Source organism: Tenrec ecaudatus, chromosome 2 (genome assembly GCF_050624435.1).
Source record: "Tenrec ecaudatus isolate mTenEca1 chromosome 2, mTenEca1.hap1, whole genome shotgun sequence".
In the NCBI taxonomy this organism is placed as follows: domain Eukaryota; kingdom Metazoa; phylum Chordata; class Mammalia; order Afrosoricida; family Tenrecidae; genus Tenrec; species Tenrec ecaudatus.
This window is the reverse complement of record NC_134531.1, coordinates 189,627,678-189,652,856: the sequence shown is the minus strand read 5'-3', so window position 1 is coordinate 189,652,856 and position 25,179 is coordinate 189,627,678. Positions and strand designations below refer to the sequence as shown.

At 43.4% G+C, this 25,179-nt stretch overlaps 1 non-coding gene across 1 annotated transcript; it reads left to right on the top strand.

Annotated features, from left to right (window-relative positions):
* Positions 1 to 225: 225 nt before the first annotated feature.
* Positions 226 to 409, top strand: LOC142442111 (small nucleolar RNA SNORA23). Its single transcript, XR_012783358.1, has one exon. It is a non-coding gene; the product is annotated as a small nucleolar RNA SNORA23 (small nucleolar RNA).
* Positions 410 to 25,179: the final 24,770 nt, after the last annotated feature.

Here is a 25,179-nt window from a genome sequence, read left to right as displayed (position 1 = left end):
GAAAGGGCTGCCTTAGCAAAGTAGAGTCAAGCATAACGAGATGGATGGAGTAAAGCCGGTGGGAGGAAAGCCTTTGGGCCCTTCCTTTGCTGATGAGGCATGATTCAGGAAGAAGAAAGAACTGCAAACAGTAATTATTACTGGATAATTGGAGCTTGGAAAAAAGTAAGAAACTAGGAAATTGGAAGTTGTAAAATATGAAATAAAAAAGTAAATATCCTGGGTGCTGGAATATGTGCCTAGTTTTCATCTATGTCTGGTAGCAGTATCTGTTTGTGTTTTACATTCAGATCTCGCTGTCCACACAAATACTCTGCAGCCATAGAGTAACTTGGGATCGTAGTACTGGTCTAGTGTTGTCTCTTTGGACACATTTGCCACTGGTCAGCCTCCAAACTCCCATATATACATAGAAAAGAAAAGAGAAAAAAAGAAAAGAAAAAGAAAGGAAGAAAAATGTAAATATCAATATTCCAGGTATTAGTAAGATGGAATGGACTGGTATTGGCCATTTTTTGAATCAGATAATTATCTAGTTTTCAGTGTTGGGAATGGCAGATTCAAGAGGAATGGTGTCACATTCATTGTTGCCAAAAAGGACATTTCAAGAACTTTCTTGAAGAACAATTCTGCCTGTGATTGGATTATATCTATTTTCAAGGAAATCCAAACAATACAACTATTATTCAAAATTATACACCAATCACAAAAGCTAGGGATGAAGAAATTCAAGAATTCTACTGATGTCTTCAGTCTGAAAATGATTAAAATGCATTGATTATTAGTGATTGGAAATTAAAAGTTGTAAATAAACAGGGAAGAGTGGTAGTTAGAAAATATGGTGTTGGTGAGAGAAACTAAACTGGAGATTTTATTATATAATTTTGCAAGTCAGGCAACTTCTTAATTGAAAATATCTTTTTTTCCCCAGAAACACATGAACTTCTGAAGATGGAATACACAGAAATCAAACTGACTACATCTGTGGAAAGGCATGCTAAAGAACTCAATATTAGAAGCTAAAATCAGTCCAGAGGCCTGTGGAACAGACCATCAATTGCTCATATGTAAGTTCAGGTTCAAGCGGATGGAAATGAAAACAAGTCCAGGAGAGTCAAATAACAACCTTGAGTCTCTCCCACCTGAAGTTTGGAACCTCTCATGAACATATTTGAAACATTGAACACTAATGACAGAAGACCTGATGAGCCGTGGGAGGACATCAGGAACATACATGAAGGTAGCAAAAGGTCAAAGCCAAGGAAGAAAGAAAAGATGAAAGGGCACGTCATAGACTATGAAACTTGCTCTCAATCATCTAACTAGCTAAAGCAAATGAAGAAAAGAATAAAGTCAAGGAGGTGAAGAGAAAATTCCTTTCTCTTTGACCCTCTACTTTACCAAGCACCATGTTCTTCTCTGGGATTAGTCCCTCTTATTAGCATACCCAAAAAAATTGAAGCTGAAGAAAATTAAAATAAATCATCAGAGCCAAAATAAGACCTTAGGTATATCCCACTTGGATTTCTAGAGTATGTCAAAAACAGATTTTCTGTATCGAACGCTAATGACAGAAGACCTAATGAGCCATGGGAAGACATCAAGAATACAATTTATGCAGGGAAAAAATGAGAATGAAGTGTGCAAAGATCAAGAGTCAAAAACCAAAAAGGAAGAACATCCTTAGCATATCTAAAACTGAAATAAAATAAAAAATTCAAGCTTTGAATTGAACTATTGATAGATTCTATGTGCAAAACAGCAAATAATTCAGGAATCATAAGATGATGGAAAGAATGCACAGTCACTGTACAAAAATAATCCCCCCAAACTAATTGATATTCTACCATTTCAAGAAATATCACATGAACAAAACTCAATTGTGCTGAGAATGTTCAAGCTGCACTGTATCCCTTAGCCAAAAACAAGTCTCTAGGAATTGATGGAACACCAATGTAAATGTTTCCACAAACTATGTTTCATAACAAACTATGGAGAGCCTCGAGACAAATGGGGATTCCAGAAGACTTCATTGTGCTCATGTGAGACCTGCACATGGATCAGGAGGCAGTTGTGAAAACAGAACAAAGGAATAGAGCATGTTTTACCATCAGGAAAAGTGAACATCTATGCCGTATCCTCTCATCTTACTTATGCAACCTGTGTGCTGAGCAAATCATCAGAGCAGCTGGGTTACATGAAGAGGAATGTGGTCTCAGGAGTGGAAGAAAACTTATTAACAATCTTTGATTCGCAGATGACACAACTTTTCTTGTTGAAAATGTGGAGGACTTGAAGCACTCGCTGATGAAGATCAGCATAGCAGCCTCCACAATGGATTGCAACTTAATGTAAACAAAAGCAATGTCCTCACAATGGGACAAATAGATACATGATGATAAACAAAGAAAACATTGAAATTGGCAAGGATTTCATCTTGCTTGGATCCACAATCCATGCTCATGGAACCAGCAGTCAAGAGATCGAAAGGTTTGCATTGCTCAAATCTGCAAAAGGCCTGTGTAAAATTTTGAAAAACAAGGAGGTTTCCCTGAGGTGTAACAAGCAGCCGATCCAAGCCATGGTATTTGCATTTCTATGCATGCCTGTGAAAATTGGACATTGAATAAGGAAAAAGGAAAGATAATTGGTGCATTTGAATTACAGGGTTGGCAAAGAATATTGGAAGTACCATGAACTTCCAAAGGAATGGAAACATATATTTTGGAATAAGTACATCCAGAATTCTCCTTATAATCCAGTATGGCAAGATTTCATCTCACATAGTTAGGCCATGTTTTCAGGAGAGACTAGTCACTGGAAGACATCATGCTTTGTAAAGTAGAGGGGCAGAAAAGGAGAGGAAGGTGGGCAAGATGAAGTGACATAGTGGTTGTAAAAATGGGTTCAAAGATAAAAATAGTGTGAGAATGGTGCAAGACTGGGCCGCATTTCATTCTGCTTTACATGGGGCCACTATGAGTCAAGCCGAGTCGACAGCACTTAACACCTGTCTATCTATCTATCTATCTATCTATCTATCTATCTATCTATCTATCTATCTATCTATCTATACTGGGATTGTTTTTGCTTCTCTAGAGAACCCAACCTAGCATAGGTACTTTTCCTTCTTCAAAAGCTTTATTTGGAATTGGGTTAAGGTTTATAGCATCTTTAATTCAACAACTCATACACTTCTTGTTATCTGTCATTAATTGCAATACCCACAATGTAGCATCCTCTATCCCACTTCCTCCATGTACTTTGTGTTTCCATCCCACCTTTTTTAAGCTTTCTGAACTTTGCCCTGTGGATAAATGCTGCCCCTTTTGATCTTAAGTGACTGAATATTCTAAGCTTTGGATATCTCTCTACTTGTCTGCCTAAAAATCGAGGCACAGGTGGGATTCAGTCTCAGGCCTGAAGAGGGACTAAGGACCATAGACTCTGAGGTTCTACCAGTCTCTGTGCCAGACAGTCAGCTTGAGCTTTTTAATGATTTTGAATTTTGTTACACATTTTCCCAAGATATGTCTGTCCAAGAGCTCTTAATGTAATCCCAAGTTCCCAGACAACCTTAACTATCATCCCCCCGCCCGCCCCCCCGAGCATTTGTATACTCCCATTGTATGTGTCCTTACCTCACTCAGGATGGGAAGCTTCTTCTCGGTCCTTTGACCATTTGATTTTCACTGGCCAATGTGACACGAGTAGCCAAGTTGGAGAAAAGCCTTGGAGTGTGCTTAGAACCTGGCTTTGTGTTGTTGCTTGTACGCCTGCTATCACTGGGAGAACTGACCCAAGGTCACCCACGAGTCAGGGTCATAGAGCAGAACTGAACACAAGCCACATCCTGGACTCAGTTAGGTCAGTCTAACTCCACCCCAACACATAGATACTTGTGGTACATGCCACCACCATGCTGTGACGGTGAAGCAGCAAGAGTCGGCTACCACAGTAGGTGACGTAGGTGAGAAATGACTAATACTGATGTGTTGTGGCCTGAATTTTGTCTCCCTAGAATACGTGTATATGGGGGCCGTGGTTGTGCAATGGTTAAGTACTCAACTGCTGATAGAAAGATTGGCTCTTGGAACCTACCCAGCAGCTCTGGGGGAGAAAGTCCTGTCAAGATACTCCCATAAAGGTAATAACCAAGAAAATCCCACGGGGCAGTTCTTTGTCACATGAGTTGCTGTGTGTCAGGGGCTGACTCAAGGTGACCCAGTGATGACAACAACGACAACAACAAAATACATGTTGAAGGCCCGGTCCTTGTACCTGTGGACAGAGAGCCCTGGTGGTGTAGTGGTTTCATGTTGCACTGCTAACTTCAAGGCCAGCAGTTCAAAAACACCAGCTACTCAAAGGAAGAAAGAGGAGGCTCTCTGTTACATTAGGAGTTGCAGTCTCAGAAAGACAGAGCCAGTTCTGGCCTGATAGGGTTTCTTATAGGGTCAGAATGAGTCTGAGTGGACTTGATGGCAGTGATGACCTTTCCAAGATCCCCTAAAGCAATCCCTTTCAGAGTAGTTGGCAGTAGTACCTGGACATCAAGTAGTTGGTCTCAAGGTCTAGAACATTGAGGTTCATATGATCCATTTGCCCTTGGATTGTTTCCCTGTGTCTTCAATTTTCTTATCTTTTCTTTCTTCAAGAGAGGGTGCCCCCCACCCCCAAAAAAAAAACCATGGTCTTAAGATCCCAGTCTTATTGATCCATTCCTTCTTGGAATTTGGGTAAGCTTTCTTGCTTAAGAAATTTTCATAACTTTTTCCCTGTATGCTCCACTACATTCATCCATAGGGTTTTCAGTGGCTGATCTTTGGGAAGTGGATCAATAAGACTTTCTTCCATGGCACTTTTAGATTTTAGCCAATGTATTTTTAGTTAGTAGTCTAGCACAATGACAATAAAGTGTTCCTTTCATAGGACTTGTATATTTCCAGACAGATTTATTTTTAGAGATATTATAGTATTTTAGGAATTGTGGACTGGATCTTTTTTCCCCTTTACACTTTTTCTGTATTTTGCTTTTTATCATTGTTGGAAGGCTTATACAGCTCCTATCACAATCCATACATGCATCCACTGCATCAAGTGCATTTATACATATGTTGGCATCATCATTCTCAAAGCATTTTCTTTCTACTTCAGCCCTTGGTATTAGCTCCTCAACTTTTCTCCCTCCCACATCCTCCCTCTCTCATGAACCCTTGATAATTTATAATTTTTTCATGTCTTACATTAATCAATATCTTCCTTCACACACTTTTCTATTGTCTATTTCCCTGGGAATGGTTTATATATAGATCATTGTGTTCAGTTTCCCCTTTTTGTCCCTTCCCCTTCCCCTCCTAGTATCACTACTCTCATTATTGGTCCTGAGGGGGTTTATCTGTCCTGGATTCCTTGTGGTCCCAGCTCTTATCTGTAGCAGTGCACATGCTCTGATCTAACCAGATTTGTAAGGTAGAATTGGGGTTATGATAGTATGTGTGTGGGGGGAGGCACTGAAAAAGTAGAGGAAAGTTGTATGTTTCATTGGTGCTATATTGCATCCTAACTAGCTTGTTTCTTCCTTGTGACCCTTCTTTAAGGGGATGTCCAATTATCCACAGATGGGCGTTGGGTCTCCACTCCACACTCCCCCTCATTCATATTGATATGATTTTTTGTTCTGGGTCTTTGATGCCTAAGGCCTGACCCCATCAACACCTCATGATCACACAAGCTGCTATGCTTCTTACATGTGGGCTTTGTTGCTTCTGAGCTAGATGGCCGCTTGTTTATCTTTAAGCCTTTAAGACCCCAGATGCTATTATCTTTTAATAGCCGGGCACCATCAGCTTTCTTCACCTCATTTGCTTATGCACCCATTTTGTCTTCAGCAATAGTGTCAGAAAGGTGAGCATCACAGAATGCCAGGTTACTAGAACAGTCTTTTTGTGTTGAGGGAGTACTTGAGTAAAGGCCCAATGTCCATCTGCTACCTTAATACTAAAGCTATAAATATATGTATATAGATCTATTTACATACAAATATATTTACATATGTACATGCCTGTATTTAGAATTCTATAAATGTCCTTTACCTCCTAGTTCTCTCCTCTATTTCCTTTAACTTTCCTCTTGTCCTACTATCATGTTCAGCCTTCATTCATGTTTCAATAATTCCTCTCATCTACATTGCCCTTGATCAAGCCCCACCAGGCATCAACACCCTCCTTGCCTTTAGATCCCTTGTTTTTGTTCCCTTGTCCCTAGATTGGTTGACACACCCTTTCCTTTCCCCCACCTCCTCCTCTGTCCCTCCGGAATCCTAGGTCCCGTTGTTTTCTCCTCCAAATTGTTTCTTCAGACTAGCTTATCTAGATAGACATGCAGAAACAATAATAAGCACAAAAACAAGACAAAGCAAAACAAGGCAACAAAAGAAAACAACAACAAAAAAAGAAAAGCCTATAAATATTGCCAGGTCTGTTTGCTAACCTTTAGGAATGTTTTCTGGTTGGGTCTGTTGAGGTGCCACACCCTGGCCCCCAAATCTATTTTTGGTATTTCCTGGGGACTTTGCTCCCCTTGTGGCTCTGTTGCATGCCTTAGCATTTCACCCCGGTGTGATAGGGTCAGATCTGGCACAAATCCCTAACTGTGTGTCCAGTGTTGTCCCTGGTAGTGCTCTGGGTCAGTGAGGGATGTCGTGTCTCATGGTAGGGCTGGCCCTATGGTCCTCTCTGTCCATTGGCTGCTCAGAGCAGGAATATTGTCCTTAGGGCTTGGTGGGCCAGAATGTGTTCCACTCTGTCTCCTTCCCTCTTCATTTGCTCCTATGTGCTCTGATCAGACTTGCCCCTCTGAGCTGTAACTTCAGTGCTGTCCTCTGAAGTGCTTTCTTCTAGGGGGAGGGGGCATGTACAAGTAGTTGAGATTGGGCTGGCCCCGCAGATATCTCTATTGGTTCCCTGCTTCATGCAGGTATGTTGCATTCATGTCTTGGTTCACTGGATTGAAGTCTGGTCCCTCTCATTGGTTACTCGTTATTATTTTGCATGTTATGTTTTACACATTAGCGTATAAGTTGTACATATGAGCAAACCTATACACTGTGATGTCCCCAATTCTTAGAAAAATGCCTGGTATATCACCCAAACTCACTGCCAGCAAGTCAATTCTGACTAGTGACCTATAGGACAGGATAGAACTGCTTCCGTGGGTTTCTGAGAGTATAACTTTTTTAGAGGAGTAGAAAACCTCATCTTTTTCCTAATGGGTGATCAGTGGTTTCAAACTCCTGATCTTGTGGTTAATCAGTCCAATGGGTAACCTACTATACTCCAGGGCAGCTGCATGGTATATAGTACATATATAATACCTATTTGTTGAATTGATGGATCTGGACATTTTACTGAAATTCTCCTCTTGATTATTAGTTTTTAAATGATTTCTCTTGAATTTTCTTAGTAGATACAGATTGTCTGCAAATTGTAGCAATCTTTTCTTTTCCAATATACTATGCAAGAAAATACTGGTCAAAATAGACATCTGTGTCGTGGTCCTGTATGAATTAGGGGTGCTTCTTGTGTTTTTTATTTTTAATTAAGTTGACATTTTCTCGGTGTTCTGGCTCTTATTAGACTGTGAAATTTTCATTCTATCCTGAGCTCCCCAATGCTTTTGTACTTGATTTATCAGGAATGAGGATTGAAGTTTATTATCTATATTTCCAGCATCTACTGAAAACGAGTGTTGAATTGTATTATCTGAATTTCTACTGACGTGATCAGCTGAGGTTTTCGGTTTGTTTTGTTTTGTCTGTTAGTTTGTTGGTGCCATTTCATTAGCGATTAGCCTTAGACCTGAGGCTTGGAAATGTACTCATGTGTTATAGCAATTTGTGGAATCGTAAATCAGGTGTGATGGGGAAAGTGGGGAGGAGTCAGGGTGGCTGTGACAAATAGCTGTGTTTGTTAAATTCAACAATTCCCAGAGACGGGGAGGCACAGCCCCTGCACAGAGCCACCTAGGCGGGGGAGGGGATAACCTAGTCTATATAGGCTTTCTAGGAATTTAGATATAGCTCTGTGGGAATCAGAGCTGTCCCTTATTGCTGGCTGCCTGGCCCCAGGTGGTTAGCACAACTGCCCAGGAGGGCAAGAACCTGGTAAGGGCTGTGACTGGAGAGTGGATTTAATCAGCTGCTCAGAAAGGGGAGTGGATCAGCTTTTAGCCAGGGCTTCCAAAAATAGTATTGCAATGAGTCTTTTTATTTAAGACTATTAGTTAGTACACAAACACAATGGCAGCTGTGAAAACACATTAAAGTTACACTAGAAGATGCTGTCTACCTGTTCGCTTGCCTCTGTGGAAACAGACTTTACTGTGTCCTCCTATTTAGTTATATGGCAAGGTGTTTACAGGGTTGTGTTTTAGTGGCAGAATCACTGTGTATTAAAGTTCCCTCTAGCTCTGCTCCGTGGGGCAGTGGCGGTAAGTGGTGAAGTCATGCTGGGTCTCTGGCATCTCTCTCTTCCATTAGGTTGTGAATGTAGCCAGAGCTGGAACCGACTCTGGAGACAGAAAAGTCATCTTTGACCCTCTCCCTACTTTCATTCACGTGGCTGGCTAGAGAGGATAAGAGCCAAATATTATTAATTAAGAATCTCAAGCCAATGTAGCTTTTTCAAAGGTCCCTTTTTGGCTGGTGGAAGGTTGCAACCTGTCTTCCATTTGATCACTGCTCCCTGCACCTGCCTCCCTCAGGGACTCTGCTGGAAGACAGCATCCCTGGGGTCCTGACAACCAATCCAGGGATCTGAAAAGACTCTGAAATAGGAATGTTGAGAGCTGAATTGTGTTCCCCATAAAAGTACATTGAAATCCGGGTGCCTGTGATGCCACCTTATTTGGAAGTGGAGTCTTTGCAGATACAACAAGGTATATGTCTTGAGATGAAGTCGTCCTGGATTTCGCTTGATCTCAGAATTCCAGGAGTAGTGTCCTTGGGACACAGGCGAGGACACAGAGAAGACCATGTGGAAATGGAGACAGAGATGGAGGGAGGCGTCTGTAAGCCGAGGCACCCCAGGATTGTCAGCACACACTGAGAGCCAGAGGAAACAAGGGGGCACTCTCCCCTAGAGCCTTCAGGGTAGCGCAGCCCTGCAGACACCGCTGTTCCAGAGTCCCGCCCTCCCGCCCTGTGGGCAGTACGCTTCTGCTGTCTGAGGCCACTCATTTAGGGCCTTTTGTTAAAGCAGCGAGGACAGTAGCAAAAGCCGATGAGGTTTAACTGTTCACTTTGAAGAAAATGCCTGACTCCTATAACATAAGCAACCACGGCTTAAGAACCATTGTGTGTGTGGGGGGGGGGGGGACTTGGGTGATAACGTAACAGTTGGTAAATTTTCGGAAAAGAACATTTGTATCCTATCTATAGGGAACTTGTTGAATCACTTAGGATGTATCATCTTCTTTAAAATTCTCTACAGTAATTTATTTCAACGGACAGTTATTAAAAGTAAAACATGAAAAAGAAATACGATGTTACGTGAGCAATACATCATGTGAGCTTCTATTGGGAGATGCATAAACAAGGTCTGATGTGAACAGCTGAAGGAGGCCTGGCAGTTCTCTGGTGAGGTGCTTGCTTGGTGGCTAGCTGCACGGGTTGAGCCTGCCAGCGCTGCTCTGTGGGAGAAAGACGTGGTGGGTTCTTCTGTAAAGACCGATTCCCTTGGAACCCTTAAGGGCAGATCTCTGAATCAGAATCAGTTTAACAGCAATGGGTTGGGTGGTTTTTTAACTCCGTATATAAAATAAGTAGGAGAAAATAGAGAAACACGTCAGTGATTTATATGGTAGGACTCTGGGGCTGTGGGTAACTGAACGTCTTTTGTTTTTATAAAGATCTTTTAAAATAGTTTTCATTGAAATTCTGCGAGGCTTTGCTTGGGAGCAGGAAACAGCAGCAGAACAATCATGACATAAAACCAAGTCTGTCCGGAGTCCTGCTGAGGTTCACTGATCGACAGGTTAACAAGGAAACACAATCATTTTGCAAAGTGAAATTTCAATCAAACCTGGAAAATATTACGCTGAGTGACACAAGATACCATACGCTCCCCCAAATAAAACCCAAAGAAACCCAGGGCATTTAGCTGCTTCTGTTTCATAGCAACCTTGTAGGGTGGATAGAACCGCCCCAGAGGTTTTCCAAGACTGAAGTCTTTTTTTTTTTTTTTTTACTGAAGTCTTTACGAAAGCACAGAACTGCTACTGAGTTCAAACTTCCAACCTTTCGGTTGGCAGCCACGTGCTTGTGCACTCGGACATACACCCTGACCAGAAAACCTCTCTCCTCTCAAGAACCCATATCACTGCTGAGCCATTGGGTCAGTGCAGGCAGCTTATCACTAACCCTTGTTAAGTAAACATGGACACCATGTCTTACCTGAATTCACTCTCTTATCGGCTCACTCAGCTTGAAGGGGATTCAGGTACATGACATATATCGGAGATGGCCTTTACCTCCCTAGTCCTTAACCATCTGGAGAGGTTTTTAAGGGTGCAGGGAGGATGTGGTTTATCTGGACTCCCTAGAAGAGTGATTTCAGCTTCTTCCAATGATGTGCTGCACATGGAAGGTGAATTCAGGAGGCTTAAGAGAAAACTTGCTGAACAACTATGCCCTGAAATCCAAGATTTGTTCAAGTAAACAGACTTACTTTCACATTGAAAACTAAAAGATAATTTGTTCTCTTAAAGTATTCTCCAACTTAGTCTTTTATATATTTATATAATTCATTTTTTACTCACTCCTCCACACCCTTCAACTCTTTCAAATGAAAAAGGCTTTCCTGTACTTTTAATTGCTTCTCAGGCTTCTATGTTATCTAATGCATGTTATCCCTGAGAAGGCACAAATGGGAACTCTACATTCTTCTAACTTCTACAAAAAAATTAAAGTTGGCTAAAATATTCTAAATGCCTGTGAAATTGGTCTCATCATACACTCTTTTGAACACTTATTATGTGCAAGGTGTGAATGTAGGGGTGCGTAAAGTTGGGTAGCAAATGAATGTGACATAAAACTTAAGCTTTACAAGTTCAGAACCAATAAAGATAATGTTGTTGTTGTTAGGGGTGTCAGGCTGGTTGAAATGTATAGTGACCTTATGTAGATCAGAAATGGAGCATTGCTTTGCTTTCTGTCCATGGCTGCAGCCATTGTGTCAGTCCATCTTGTGAAGGGTCATCCTCGTGTCCCCTGACATACTACCAGCCATGGTACCCTGCTAACATGTTCACAGTAAGCAAGATGAAACATTGTCATGCTTGCTTCTAGGGAGCATTATGGCTGAACCTCTTCCAAGACAGATATTTTTGTTCTTCTAGAAGTCCATGGTATATATAATAGTCTTCACCAACACCCTAATTCAAAGGCATACAGTCCTCCTTTTTCATATGTTCGAGGTAATTGAAAAAACCATGGACTTGGTTCAGGTACACTCTCATCATCAAAGTGGCTACTTTGCTTTCCCTTTAATAAGAGGCATTAGATGAGGCAGAACATGGCATGATGGGCCTACAGAGGCATCTACGGTTCTTAGAATTGATTTTAACAGGAGACTTCCAGAAAGGCCTACCTAAGAAGGTTGTGTACCAAATGGACAAGGTAAGGAAACACAATGTGAATGAACACACAATTGTCTTGTGAGCCTAAAGGACACACTATTTTCCCCACCACCTAGAACCTTTTAATATAACTGGCACAGGGCAGGAGTTCAATAGAGGTGGAACCAAATTTTGTTCATCCCTGGATCCCCAGCCCAAGTCCGAGCCTGGCATGCAGCTGCTGCTATGTACAACGTTGCCACGGTTAGTCCAGAGTGGGAGTTCATTTTGTTGTGCTGTTTCAAATCATATTAACCCTGAAGAACAGAGGAGAAAGAACTGCACCATAAAGCTCCCTTGGAAAGCATCTTTATAGAGCAGATTACCATGTCTTTTCACTTTTGGAGCAGTGATCTGCTTGACCCTGTGGTATTCACAATCCTTGAATATAGAGTATGGAGTACAGAGTCTCACTGCCACTAAGTTGGTTCTGACCTTATAGGGCAGAGGAGACCTGCCCTTGTGGATTTCTGAGACGGTAACGCTTTACTTGAGTAGAAAACTTCATCTTTCTCCCGTAAAGTGTGTGGTGGTTCGAACTGCTGACCTTCTGATTAGCAGCAAAATGAGCCACTAGGGCTCCTTTGGTTTAGAGTAGAGGACCTCAAAAGCCAGTGCACAGCCCCAATAAGGTGTCAACAAAATGGTGAAAAACAATGAGACAAAGGTGGTGTAAGACATTAAGGAATGGAAGGGGCTAAGGTCAATGGAAGATTGAAACTAGGTTGAAATGTGGATTTATTTTTCCTAAGTCCCCCAGTCCACCAAGACAAGAATAAGAAATCCAAACGTTTCTGATTTTTGTAATGCCCCAGTGTCAAATACACAGAACCTGTCCAAAGAACCAAATGCAACGTGCCTGCGGTGAAAGGGGTCAGTATACGCATCTGCTAACCCAAAGTAACAGGTGCCTTGGAAGAAGGACCTGATGATTTACTTCCAGAATAATCGTCCACCGAGAGCTCCATGGAGCACAGTCTGCTGAACCATGTCCAGTCACCACGGGTCTGAGTGCACGTGGTGACAACTGTTTTTGATTTTTGACAGCTAGAATGGTATGGGGCGACATTCCAGAGTTTTCCTTCTATGGGTAGTTGGAAGCCTCTCTGTGTTTTTAAATAAGAAAGCAGAAGATGCAGATCAGTAGGTGGAGTGAGTGAGGAAATGCACTTAGAGGAAGGGGAGGGGCCAGGAGGTGGGGCACCTGGATGCTGTGAAAGGATCCATGTAAGAGATGACCATGGATAAACTGAGTTGTCAGTGGCTGGGTGAGAAATGTAAGGGGCAGCACTACAAGGAAGCCTTGGGGACCCAGGGGGAGAAGAAGACAGGGCGAGCTCGACCTGAGTGGGTAGCACCACTTCCAGGAGGACAGACTTCTTTTGTCACCACATCCCCAGCAGGAGATTGCCCTGCTGCCCCGGCATCCTCAGTTCACCCAGCACAAGGACTGCACGGGCCTCCCTCCCCTTTCTCTCTCACTTCCCTTAGAGCCCCGCTTTTTGTAATGCCTCCTCCCCGCCACCCCCACCTGAAAAGTTTATCCTTTGTTTTTCTTTTCTTTCCTGCCCTCCTCCTTTCACCGCTCCATTTCCTTCATGGACTTGTCATCTCAGCAAGCTCCCCTCCTCGGCACTTTCCCTCCTACGGGCAGCCCACCCACCCACTCTCCTCCTGCAAAGGAGGCTTTTAAAGTTAATTAGCTCCGTTTTCTGAGCCAGCACAGAAGCCATGCACTTAAGAAAGCGAGACCAGGTGACTTTGGCCTATTTTTAGTGGCTGCAATTTGTAGACTGTGGTAGCTATTGTCGCAGCAGCACCCTGTGCGCCCCAGAGCGCCCAGGCCCGAGGAGCTGTGAAATCTGCACTTAGCACGGGGTGGACTTGCAGAAGCAATCACATCACATAATGTGCTGGAAGTCTGCCCTTCTGGTCTTCTGTGGGGCAGAATGGGAAGTAACATCAGGAATACAAGTAGACGGGAGGGAAGGAGGAGACAGAGATCAAGCATGAGTTGCTCTGCACTTACTACCTGTCCCCACCCTGCTCTGTGCTCCTAAGGGTGCTAGTCCATCCTCCTAGTCACCCCTCCTCCATTCTTGAAATGAACCCCCAGCACCCACCTTGCTACTCTGCTCTTAGGAAGAGTCAGGAGACGGAGGAGCAGGAGGATCAAGTGATGTCTTCATCCTAATGTGGACTCTCTTCTCAGATCAGATTCTTTAGGTCCCTGGAGAGTAGGCAGTGGTCTAATAACTGAAGGTTGACTTTGAATCTACCCAGGAGGACTAAGGAACAAAGGCCTGATGATTGGCTTTCATAAAGGATTGCAGCCAAGGCAGCTCTATTGAACTCTATTCTCTGGGTCGCATGTGGGATTTCCATGAGTCAGAACTGAACACAAGGTTTGGTTATCAGCACGGACACACAAAACAAGTTCCTGAACTCTAGTTGTACTGACTGCACCAGTTTCTTGCTCTGATGGAAGGGACCTGATTCTGAAACTAGAGCACGTGTAGCTACTGGGAAATGAAGGCTTTCATCAGCCTTGATGGACAGCTAGAGGTTCACTTACCATCAAATGCTGCTCAGCCCTAAGAAAGAGACCGGCTACTGATACATGAAATGACATGGATGAATCTCAAATGCTGCATGGCAAGTGGTAGAAATCTGTGAGAATGACTCCCTACTCTAAAATTCCATGTATATGAGTCCAGAAAATGCAAATCCGTAGGCAGGGTTGGTTTACCCAATAAGCACAGACTTATTTTTGCTTACTTTGTCGGAATGGACAATTTCACTTCATGTTTACACTTCTCTTCCAATCCCACAGCATCGTGCTACAGAATCAAAGCCTGTTTTCACACGAATAATCACTGGCAGGGATGGAATACCCAGTAAACAAGGTAAACACAGATTTACTTGTGCTTACTTACTAATCTGTAGTGAACAGTTTCACCTGTCTTTTTTTTTTTTTTTTTATGGAGCACAAGTAAGCTAATGCTTACAGGAGCCCTGGAGGGGTAGTGGTCCACCCTGGATGTTAACCATAGGCCAGCAGTTTGAAACCACCAGCCACTCCACAGAAGAAAGATAGGGCTTTCTACTCCCATAGAGTTCTTATCATAAAACTCACAGGGCCTGTTCTACCCTGTCCTCCACCGTCGCTGAGTCAATATCAACTTGATGGTGTGGATGACTCCAAGACGTTCCTTGCTTATGGTGTAATCCATCTCGGCCCACCGGGAACCTGTTGGAGCTGTGTGGCTAGGGGCTGTGAGTACGGGAGCTCCGTGTCCACGAAGCACCAGTCAAGGATTGGTGGTGAGGCTAAGAGTCTTGGTTGTAAGGATGACTACACATCACCATACAGCAAGCTAACAAACCAGAGACGAAGAGAAAGAAGTTTGGGAAGAGGAGGGATGTGGAGTGGAGGTAGAGACAGAGAAGGAGAAAGTTAAGAAGAACTAGAGACCAATACTAGCATTAGACCCACCCCCCTTCCATGGCAACAGGACTTAGCAGCTCAACTGAGGTTGGCTAAGACGTCTGGAATGTCCCCCAGCTCTGCCATCTTCTGTCGGTGTGACTCTGGCTCGCAGATACTTACTGCACCTGCCTGAACATTACCTTAATCATCTGAAACATTAGAGAAAATAATGATTGCAGTCATCTCACCAAATTATTTCAAGAATTGAATGCAATCAGGCACATAAAAATCCAAATGGAATAAATGTGCACAACCTCCTGCCTGGCCGACTGTGAGTTTTCCAAAACTCTGCTGTGGCATTATTTCTCTCCCCAAGCCACCAGAATGATTTTCTTCTTACTAGAATTTGTGAGGCTAGAGTTTGGGCTTTTTACCACTTAGGATTCTTAGGAGAATCTTATCAGCAATTCAGAGAGATTCAGTAACTTTCCCAAGGATACATACTTGGAAGTTTGGGTAGGGGTATGAGGTGGGTGAAAAGAGTATCCTTGAACGAAGAATCCTAATGCCAAGTTTCTTGGTTTTCCATTGCACTGTAGTATCTTTCTTTGGAGGAGCCTGCTTGCATGTGTACCTTGGACCCAAGATCTAAGTGAGCAGAGCTAGGAGCAGAGACCAGGTAGCCTATGAACATGGGGACAAGGGGTCACCAAGGTCTTTGGAAACCTGGACTTGCAACCTGGCATCAATCCATAGGACAGTGAAATGTTGGACAGATGACATAGCAGCCGTCATCTTCTCCATAAACAGGGGCCTTCATTCCTTCTTTTTCCTTAAAGGATATCAAAGAGCCAGGCACAATAAATGGCTCCAGGTGCAGAGTATTAGTCGGCCCTGTTAGGCATCCCCTTATTAGAAAATAGAAACAGGAGATATTTGCTTGATCCAGCTCAATCTGAAGCTATGCAAACACTATTCCCTTCTTGGGGAAGGGATGGTCATTAGGATCTTGCAAACTCCTCCAGACCCTCCTCTGACCATGGTCATGACCTCTGCCCTGTGCCTCTCTGGACAAGTCTTGTGTCGTCTCCTCTTTGCAACTCCAGCACATGGCACAATAATGATTGAACAGAATGGAAGAGGCACGTCTTCTGTTCAACATTTAGTACCTGCTTTTTCACTGATGAGATGCCCTCCATAATTGTCACCTACTCCCCAGGGAACTTTGCATCCTCAATTCTGTAGAATTCTGTTCTAACACCACCAGTAGATGTAATACCACCGTATCCCTTCCCTGCCTCCACACCTCTGTGCACATGTAGAACATTAAAACACTCCCCACCCTGTGTTAGGGTATCTCTTTCCCTGAGGGACTATCAACTCCTCTTGACCATGGGGGAACATGTCACATACATCTCTGAGTTTCTAGGCCAAAAAACCTGGCACAGTGTACATGCTCAGTAAGATTTTGCTATTTATTGGCTGACTGACTGAGTGCATGAATTCTTCTTTGCGATGTAATGGTTCCCTACACGTGTGTGAAAGTTTGCCATACTTGCCTGCTGCTGCGATGGTGGAAGCTATGCTAATCATATCTCAAATAGCAGCCAGGTCACCTGTGACATGAGGTATACCATTGCCAGCATCATATGGATCTTGGGTGAAGGCAGAATATACCACTAAGGTGTTTGCTTGCATTTTATTGACTACCAAAGGCATTCAACTGTGTAGACCATAACAAACCGTGTGTGAAACTGAAGAATGGGAATTCTAGAACACTTCCTTGTGCTCATCTAGAGCTGCACATGGACCAAGAGGCAGTTACTCAAGCAGAACTGGGGTCACTTTATAGTTTACAGTCAGGAAAGATGTGCATCAAGGTCGTATCCTCACACCATACTTCCTTAATCTGTATGCTGAGCAAATAATCCAAAAAGCTGGCTTATACGAAGAAGAATGTGACATCAATGTCGGAGGAAGTTTCATGAACAACTTGTAATATGTAGATGACACAACCTGGAGGCCCCTACCGATGAAGATAAAAGACGATTGCACCTCAACGTGAAACAAAAGGCCAAAGCAGGCTCTGTGTCTGCAGCATGGCGCTGCTGCTTCCTGGAGTCACATTGGGTCCTGACCTCCTTCATCCCACCCTGGCCTCTTCTGCCATGCCCTTCTCCAGAGGAGCAAAATGTCCAGATGCCAGGCTTTTGACACAGCCCACCTGCCAGCCCAGAAACGCCATGGGAAATCTGTCGGCAATCCTAGAGCACCTGTCTCTGTTCCTACAGAGAATTGACAGTGCTTTGCTGTCTTCCTGCAGGAACTGTGTTTTTCTAAATTATTTTTCCTAAAGAGGGGAAGTGAAAGAAAGCCTTTCTGATTCAGCTCAGCTCTTCGAAGGGAGAGTAACAGTGCAAGAGGCTGTGTCTCTGGGTCGTCCATGCTGTGCTGGCTCGGCCAAGCTCCTGGGAGTGGAAGACGAGGATTCAGAGCAAAGCAAACACTGCCTCATTAAAAGTTGGGAGCCTGTTAGATTCATTAATCATCTCACCTAATACTCCTTGATAAGTCTGTTCATTGCTATTAATCACCCGACTTGTGGGAGGGAGCTGCCGGCTGTCATTGCTTTCTTCTTAACCCCTTTTCTGCCCACATCCAGAGCCTGGAATAGAATCCAGTCCTCGGAGGTGAAGGCTTGAGCGGTGGTGGTGGGTGGCTTGTCCAGTGGACCTTGGGTACTAAGCATATCTACCTCATTAGGGCGTGGGGCATCTCACGATGGGAGCTGAGTGATGGAGGCCAGTCACTGAGTGTCGGGTGCCCTGTATCAATAACAAAGTAGGCACGAACATGAGTATTTGTTTAGAAGGAAAAATAAATAAATCACTTAAAATGAGAAATTAAGAAAATTGACAACACAGCACAGATCTCGAAAACTGCATGGCAGAAATACGCTTGAGAGTGAAAAAGAGGGAGGCCCTCGATAAGATGGGTTGACACACAGGCTGCAATGATGTGCTCAAAGGCTCGACAAGCGGCCATCTAGCAGGTAAGTAACAAAGCCCACACGGAAGAAGCACACCAGCTTGTGTGATCATGAGGTGTCAACAGAATCAGGTATCAGGCATCAGAAGACCCAAAACAAACAATTATATTGATGCAAACAAGTGTGGTGGGGGATGGAGTGGAGACCCAAAGCCGATCTGTAGATAATTGGACATCCCCTGACAGAAGGGTCACAAGGAAGGGACAAGCCAGTCAGGGTGCAGTATAGCACTGATGAAATATACATTTTTCTAGTTCTTTTTTTTAAAACACTTTATTAGGGGCTCATACAACTCTTATCACAATCCATGCATATACATACATCAATTGTATAAAGCACATTTGTACATTCTTTGCCCTAATCATTTTCTTTTCTTTTTCTTTTTCCTAACCCTAACCCTAACCCTAGCCCTAATCATTTTCAAAGCATTTGCTCTCCACTTAAGCCCTTTGCATCAGGTCCTCTTTTTTCCCTTCCCTCTCTGCTCCCCCTCCCTCATGAGCCCTTGATGATTTATAAATTATTACTTTGTCATATCTTGCCCTATAATGCTTCCTGCCACCCACTATCCTGACCCCGGTTCTATGTTACATATCGGCTAACCCAGAGCATGTACACTGGTACACATAAGAGCTCTCAATACACGGAATCCAGGACAGAGAAACCTCTCAGGAACGCCAACGAGAGTAGCGATACCATGAGCTTAGGGGGAAAGTGAGGAGAGAAAGTGGGACCCAATCATAATGATCAATGTATAACAGCCCCTGCCCCAACCCAGGGAGACTGACAACAGAAACATGGCTGAAGGGAGACTGTGGGTGGTGTAAGATGTGAAAATAGTAATAATTTATAATTTATCAAGGGTTTATGAGGATGGGAGGGGGAGGGGGAAGAAAAAACGAGGAGGTGAGACCAAGGGCTCAAGTAGAAAGAAAATTTTTTGGAAATGATGATGACAACATATGTAAAAATGTGCTGGACACATTGGATGTATGTATGGATTGTTATAAGAGCTACAAGAGCCCCCAATGGTATGATAAGAAAGAAAGAAAGAAAGAAAGAAAGAAAGAAAGAAAGAAAGAAAGAAAGAAAGAAAGAAAGAAAGAAAGAATAGTGAGGATGGCTCAGGAGTGGGCTGTGCTTTGCTCTGTGGATCATAAGGTTTCTATGAATTTGGATCGTCCTCAATGGCATCTAATAACAATAATCATATTCACGAACTGTCTAATATGCCTCTACAACCCTTTTTATTCCTACACATTTTACTATAAATATTTTTCCTTTTGTCGATGGAGAATAGAAAGAGGAACCCTGGCAGTGTATTGGTTATGAGTTTGGTTTTGACTTGCAAGGTCGGCAGTTTGAAATCACCATCCCATTCTTGGGAGATGACAGACAGGCTTTCTATTCATAAATAGTTTTAGTCTCAGAAGCGCACACAGAGGCGTCCCTGTGAGTCAGCATCGACTCGATGGCAGTGAGATAGAGAATAGCAAGATAGTTGGTCAAAAATAAATTCTTGTATTTTGATAGTTTAGAAAAGGATTTTGTTTTAGTTCCATAACTCTTTTTAGTCTTATATAGTTTAAAGTTGTTATCAAAAGGAACCCCCTTTCTATAATCTTTTTGTATATGAGCTATAGGATAAGCCTGCCATTACCACCACCATCACTATCACCCCATCCTGAGAACGTTGCTTCCAATTTTACATGCGAGGAAATGGAGGCTCAGAAGCAGGGGCAACTGGGATTGGTGCTCACATGTGTTGTACCCTCCTGTCTTAGAAACAGGAATTTATTGTAAGAAATAGGTAGGCTTATTGTGCCAACCTGGCCAGTGAACACATGTGGGATTCATTGAAGGACAGAAAGATAGGTGGCTCAGCGAGCCTTGCCTTTCTTGTCCCTTGATCTTTGATGATTGGACCAGTGTGTGGCTGCCTTTGCTTGTTCTGTGCCTCAATTTGCAAACTACACTACCTATGGGACACCTAACCCATGGACTGTGCCACTGTAGTTTGCTTAGAGACCTGCTTCACCACACTACTGGAATATATATTGCTTGAGCTGGTGACTGGCAGACCCTGTCACCTGGCTGACTGTTGCTGACCTGCCTTGCTGTTTGCTACCTGTGGCTGGATTGCCTGAATTTCTCTACAGAGGACTCAGCTGTCTGCTTCCTTAACTTGCACCCGGCAGCCCTCAAGACTTGAAGGACTGCCAGTGTATTAGCTGTCTCATGGAAGTGAGTTGCACTGAGCCATTTGTACTGCTCTATAATTAGCTGTTTATTTCTTATGTTTATATATATATATATATATATATATATATATATATATATATATATATATATATATATATATATATATATATATATATATAAATAAAGTCACAAGTGTCCTGATTTTGTTTCTCTAGAGAACCCTGTCAAACATAGTTTTTATCAGGAGTCGTTCTAGAGAAATAAAATCATCAATATGGGCTGATTAGGCTTTAACAGCACTGATAATGCTGTCTCTACCCCTAAAAGCATGGATCAGCCTGTCACTCTCATTACTCCATGGTGTGAAGTAGCAAAGCTAGTATCTACAGTAGTGCCATCAGTAGATGAGGTGCGGGTTAAAGGAGAGGCTCTGGGTGCTCGCATGTTTGATACTGTCCAGTAGTTTTGTCAGGATGACAAGCATAGGGAAGCTGGTTGGCTGGTCCTCTTACAGTGGAAAGTGTGATTAAGGAGAGGGATGATCTCAGGAACCTCAGAAGTGCATCCCATGTGCCGAATAACAGACCTAAAAGTTTCTGTCTGTGCTACAAAGGAGAGCCTTCTCTCCTCTAGTAATAGAACTGACATTGCTGAGAACCAGATCCGGAGTTTCATCATACAAGTAGCTGAATTACATCAGCTGAATTGCAGATCTAGAGCAGTGTCTGATACTCAAGTGGGAGCATTGATAACAAAAAGTTGGGACCCTGAAACATGGGGTGGAAACATATGGGCTGATGTTCTAGAAGAAGAGGATAGTGAGCCCCTAGAAACTATTAACCACCCCAGTCAATAGATCCAACCCTCTCAGTTGAAGGTATTAATCCACTATCAGTAAAACAACCCACACCTGAGCAGATTAACCAAACTGCTGAAGTGCCAGGTGGGGTTGCATCTATACCACTGCCTGAGGGAGGTACCTTACAATGGCAGTTCTCAACCTGTGGGACTCAACCCCTTTGGGAGTCGAACGATCCTTTCACAGGGGTCACCTGATTCACAACAGTAGCAAAATAACAGTTAAGAAGTTGCAACAAAAATAATTTTGATTGCTCACCAAAGGGTTACTTCTGAGGAGGAGGACTTTAACAATCAAGTGGGTAACATGACCCACACTGTGAAGACTGGTCCCACAGACCCACTTTGGGTCTCCTGAAATTAGTGTACATTCAGAGTCAGTGTCCAATAATCCCTGAGAAGTTTGATTATTTCCTTTCCGCCATTGCACAGTCACTCTTGTGAAAGGCTACAGGTCCCTTTGGGGAAGGCTAGAAGAAAGACTAACAGTATAAGCCTTCGGGGATGTAGCAGGGCCCTTCTTTAAAGGGACCTGGCCTTCCCCTCATTCAAGGGGTTGTGGGTCTGTGAACTGGCTCAGGTCTGGGAATTGATTGAGTGGTCGTGACTCTATTTGGCTGTTCACCTGATCTAGCATTCTTCTGCCTGTATAGATCACGTAAATATTTAGTAGGTTTCCCATGTATTTCACTCCTAGGGACACTGTGGCTAAGTAGCCTATGCCATAAGTCCACATGAGACAGGTTGCTTTGGTTACTATGGAAACCTTGCTGTCTATTACAATACCCATGTCCACCCTGTCCCTGTTGTTTCCATGCTGACATCTGACTTCTACCACCATGGGGACCAATCAGCCCCATGGTAGGCAAATGTCGGAGGCCCTTTGGACCAGAGGGGCAAAGTCAAATAGGCCTGCATGAAAAGTCAAAAGCTCTGTCACTTTTTAATTCCCCCCCCACAGCCTCAGTTTTATCATTCCAAGAATGGAGATAGTAATCCGTTTCTCTCAGCGCTGTGAGGGTGAAATGAGGCAGAGCCACAGGACTGAAAGCTTTGCCTGGCAAAGCAACAGATGCTCCGCAAATGTCCATTTTCTTCAGACACCCCCCCTGTGCCCAGAGGGAGGATGGGCACTGCCTCTTCCCCAGTCACTTCCTCCAACCCCCTTCGGGACTCAAAGTTCCATCACGGTGCTCACTGCACACCCAGTGCCCTAGTGCCTCTGCGCCCACTGCGCCTGCCTTCTGCCTCAAATCCTCAAGCCGACCTCTTATCTACCAATGCCTGGAAAACTCTTCCTTATTCTTCCATCTGAACCAGGGCTCTCCTCCTCCAACAAAGCCTTTGCTAACCCTTCTCCTCAGAATTAGCCGTGTCCTCAGACTTTGGGAAGAAGGGAGCAACTTGAGAGAGGGCTTGAGCTGACCGAATCCACACATCTCTCAGTGAGTCGGCGCCTTACCTGCCCCACGGGATCGTGCTTGCTATACTGAATCAATGAGGACTAAGGAGGTAACAGGGCGTAGGGTTGCTGACAGGAGGTACTTATTTCAAGATCAAACTTTCCCCTAGATTTTAAGACCACTCCACAGTTTTGCTTTTAATTACATTGTAAGTTTCACAGACCCTCCAATGCAATTTAGCTGTGGGATTTTAATTTTGAAAGAGCCAGATCCACAAGGTTAAACATTCCATTTGTTAGTTGATTTGTTCAAAGCTTCATTTGCTGAATTGACATGCAGCCTTTATTCACCCTCTCTGTGTTGGCACAGAAAGAGCCACAGAGGTGTTCATGTGGCTCCTGACCCCCAACGACATGGCTACACCTTGTACGACCAACAAAACATATCCTGGTCATTGGCCATCCCTACGATCAGTTGCAGGTCAATCATGTGACCCATGGGGTTTCTATTGGCTGATTTGGGGGAGTAGACTGCCTGGACTTTCTTCTGCATCCAGAAGTAGATTATCCAATAAGCAAAGTAAGCACAGATTTACTCATAGTTACTTAAGTAAGCCCATGCTTTCCTTGCTTATTGAACACTCCAGCACTGGATGGCGGAATACCAATTGAAATGTTTCCACGAGCTGATGAAACACGGAAAGCACTCACTTGTCTATGCCAGGAAATTTAGAAGACAGCTACTTGGCCAACTGACTGGAAGAGATCCATATTTATACCCATTTCAAAGAAAGGCGAACCAACAGGATACCCAAATTATAGAACAATACCATCGATATCATGTGCAAGTAAAATTCTGCTGAAGATCATCCAACAAAGTTTATGGCAGTACATTGACAGGGAGCTACCAGAGGTTCAGGCCAGATTCAGAAGAAGATGTAGAACAAAGAATATCATTGCTGATGTCAGATGGATCTTGGCTGAAAGCAGAGACTACCTGAAAGATGTTTGTCTGTGTTTAATTGTTTATGCAAAGAATATTCAATGGTGTAGATTCCAACAAGTATGGAAAATCACGAGAAGGAAAATTCGGAACATTTAATTGTGCTCATGCAGAATATGGATCAAGAGGCAGTTGTCTGAACAGAACAAGGTAATACTGCATGTTTTGAAATCAGGAAAGGCATGGGTCAGGGTTGTATCCTCTCGCCATACTTATTCAATCTGTATAAGCCGGAAATAATCAGAGAAGCTGAATTACATGAAGAAGAGTGCAGCACCAGGAAGGAAGCATTAGAGCATTGGAGGAAGACACTAACAACCTGTGATATGCAGATGACACAGCCTTGCTTGCTGAAAGTGAGGAGGACTTGAAGCAGTGGCTGATGAAGATCAGGTATTGCAGCCTTCAGAATGGATGGCAACTCAATGTAAAAAGACCAAAATCCTTGCACCTGGGCCAATAGGTACCATCTCAATCCATCGAGAAAAGATTGAAGTTGATAAAGATTTAGTCTCCCTGGATCCACAATCAATGCTTGTGGAAGTAACACTGAGTAAATCTGCTGCCAAGAGCTCTTTAACACTAAAGAAAAAGCAGGGAGATTACTTTGAGGACTAAAGTACCCCTGACTCAAGCCAGGGTATTTTCAATTGCTTCATATGCCTGTAAAAGTTGGACATTGAATTAAGAAAACAAGGTAGTTCAATAATTTCCCGTCAACTTGAAGATATACAAAAGTGTAGGGGTGGTCTTCAACCTGTCAGTCAGGTCTCAGCTTGATGGTGCCTCCTTGTGGGTGTGGTCTTCTCATAAGGAGGGGCTGGGAACCTCCCCTTCTCTCACTGTCTTCACCTTTCTGTTGTTGGATCGACCGTAATTGAGGCCAAAGCCATGGTGCTCTTCTTGCATCTGCATCATTGCATGTGGCTGCATGAGTCTGAAGAGCAACTTATGGACTAGAATCAGACTTATGGACTTGATGGGTTGGGCTGGGCTGTTTTCTTGATATAAGTTAACTTTTGATATAAAGCTCTTTCTTACGCATATAAGTGTCACTGAACTTGCTTCTCTAGTGAACCCGACCTAACAAAGATTGAAGGAGAATCTATGCATTTGAATTGTAGTACTGGCACATAATATTGAAAGTAACATGGCCTGCCAAAAGATCAAACCAATCTCTTGGTTGAAGTATGGCCAGAATGCTCATTAGAGGCAAGAATGACCAGAACTCGTCTTACATGCTTTGAGCAAATTGTCAGGAGAGACCAGTCGCTGGAGAAGGCATCATGCTTGGTGACGTGGAGTGGGGAGGAGAAAAGAGGGCGGTCTGGACAAGATGGACTGACACAGTGGCTGCAGCAATGTGCTCCAGCATAGGAATCATTATGAGCATGGCAAAGGACTGAGCGGGGTTTTGTTCTGTTGTGCATAGAGTCACTGTGAGTCAGAAGAGACTCCGTGTCCCTGCCAACATCATGCATATATAAGAAGGAAGAGGAGGCTTTTAATTCTGAAGATGAACAGTTTCATAAACGCAGAGGGTAGTTGTACTTGTCTTA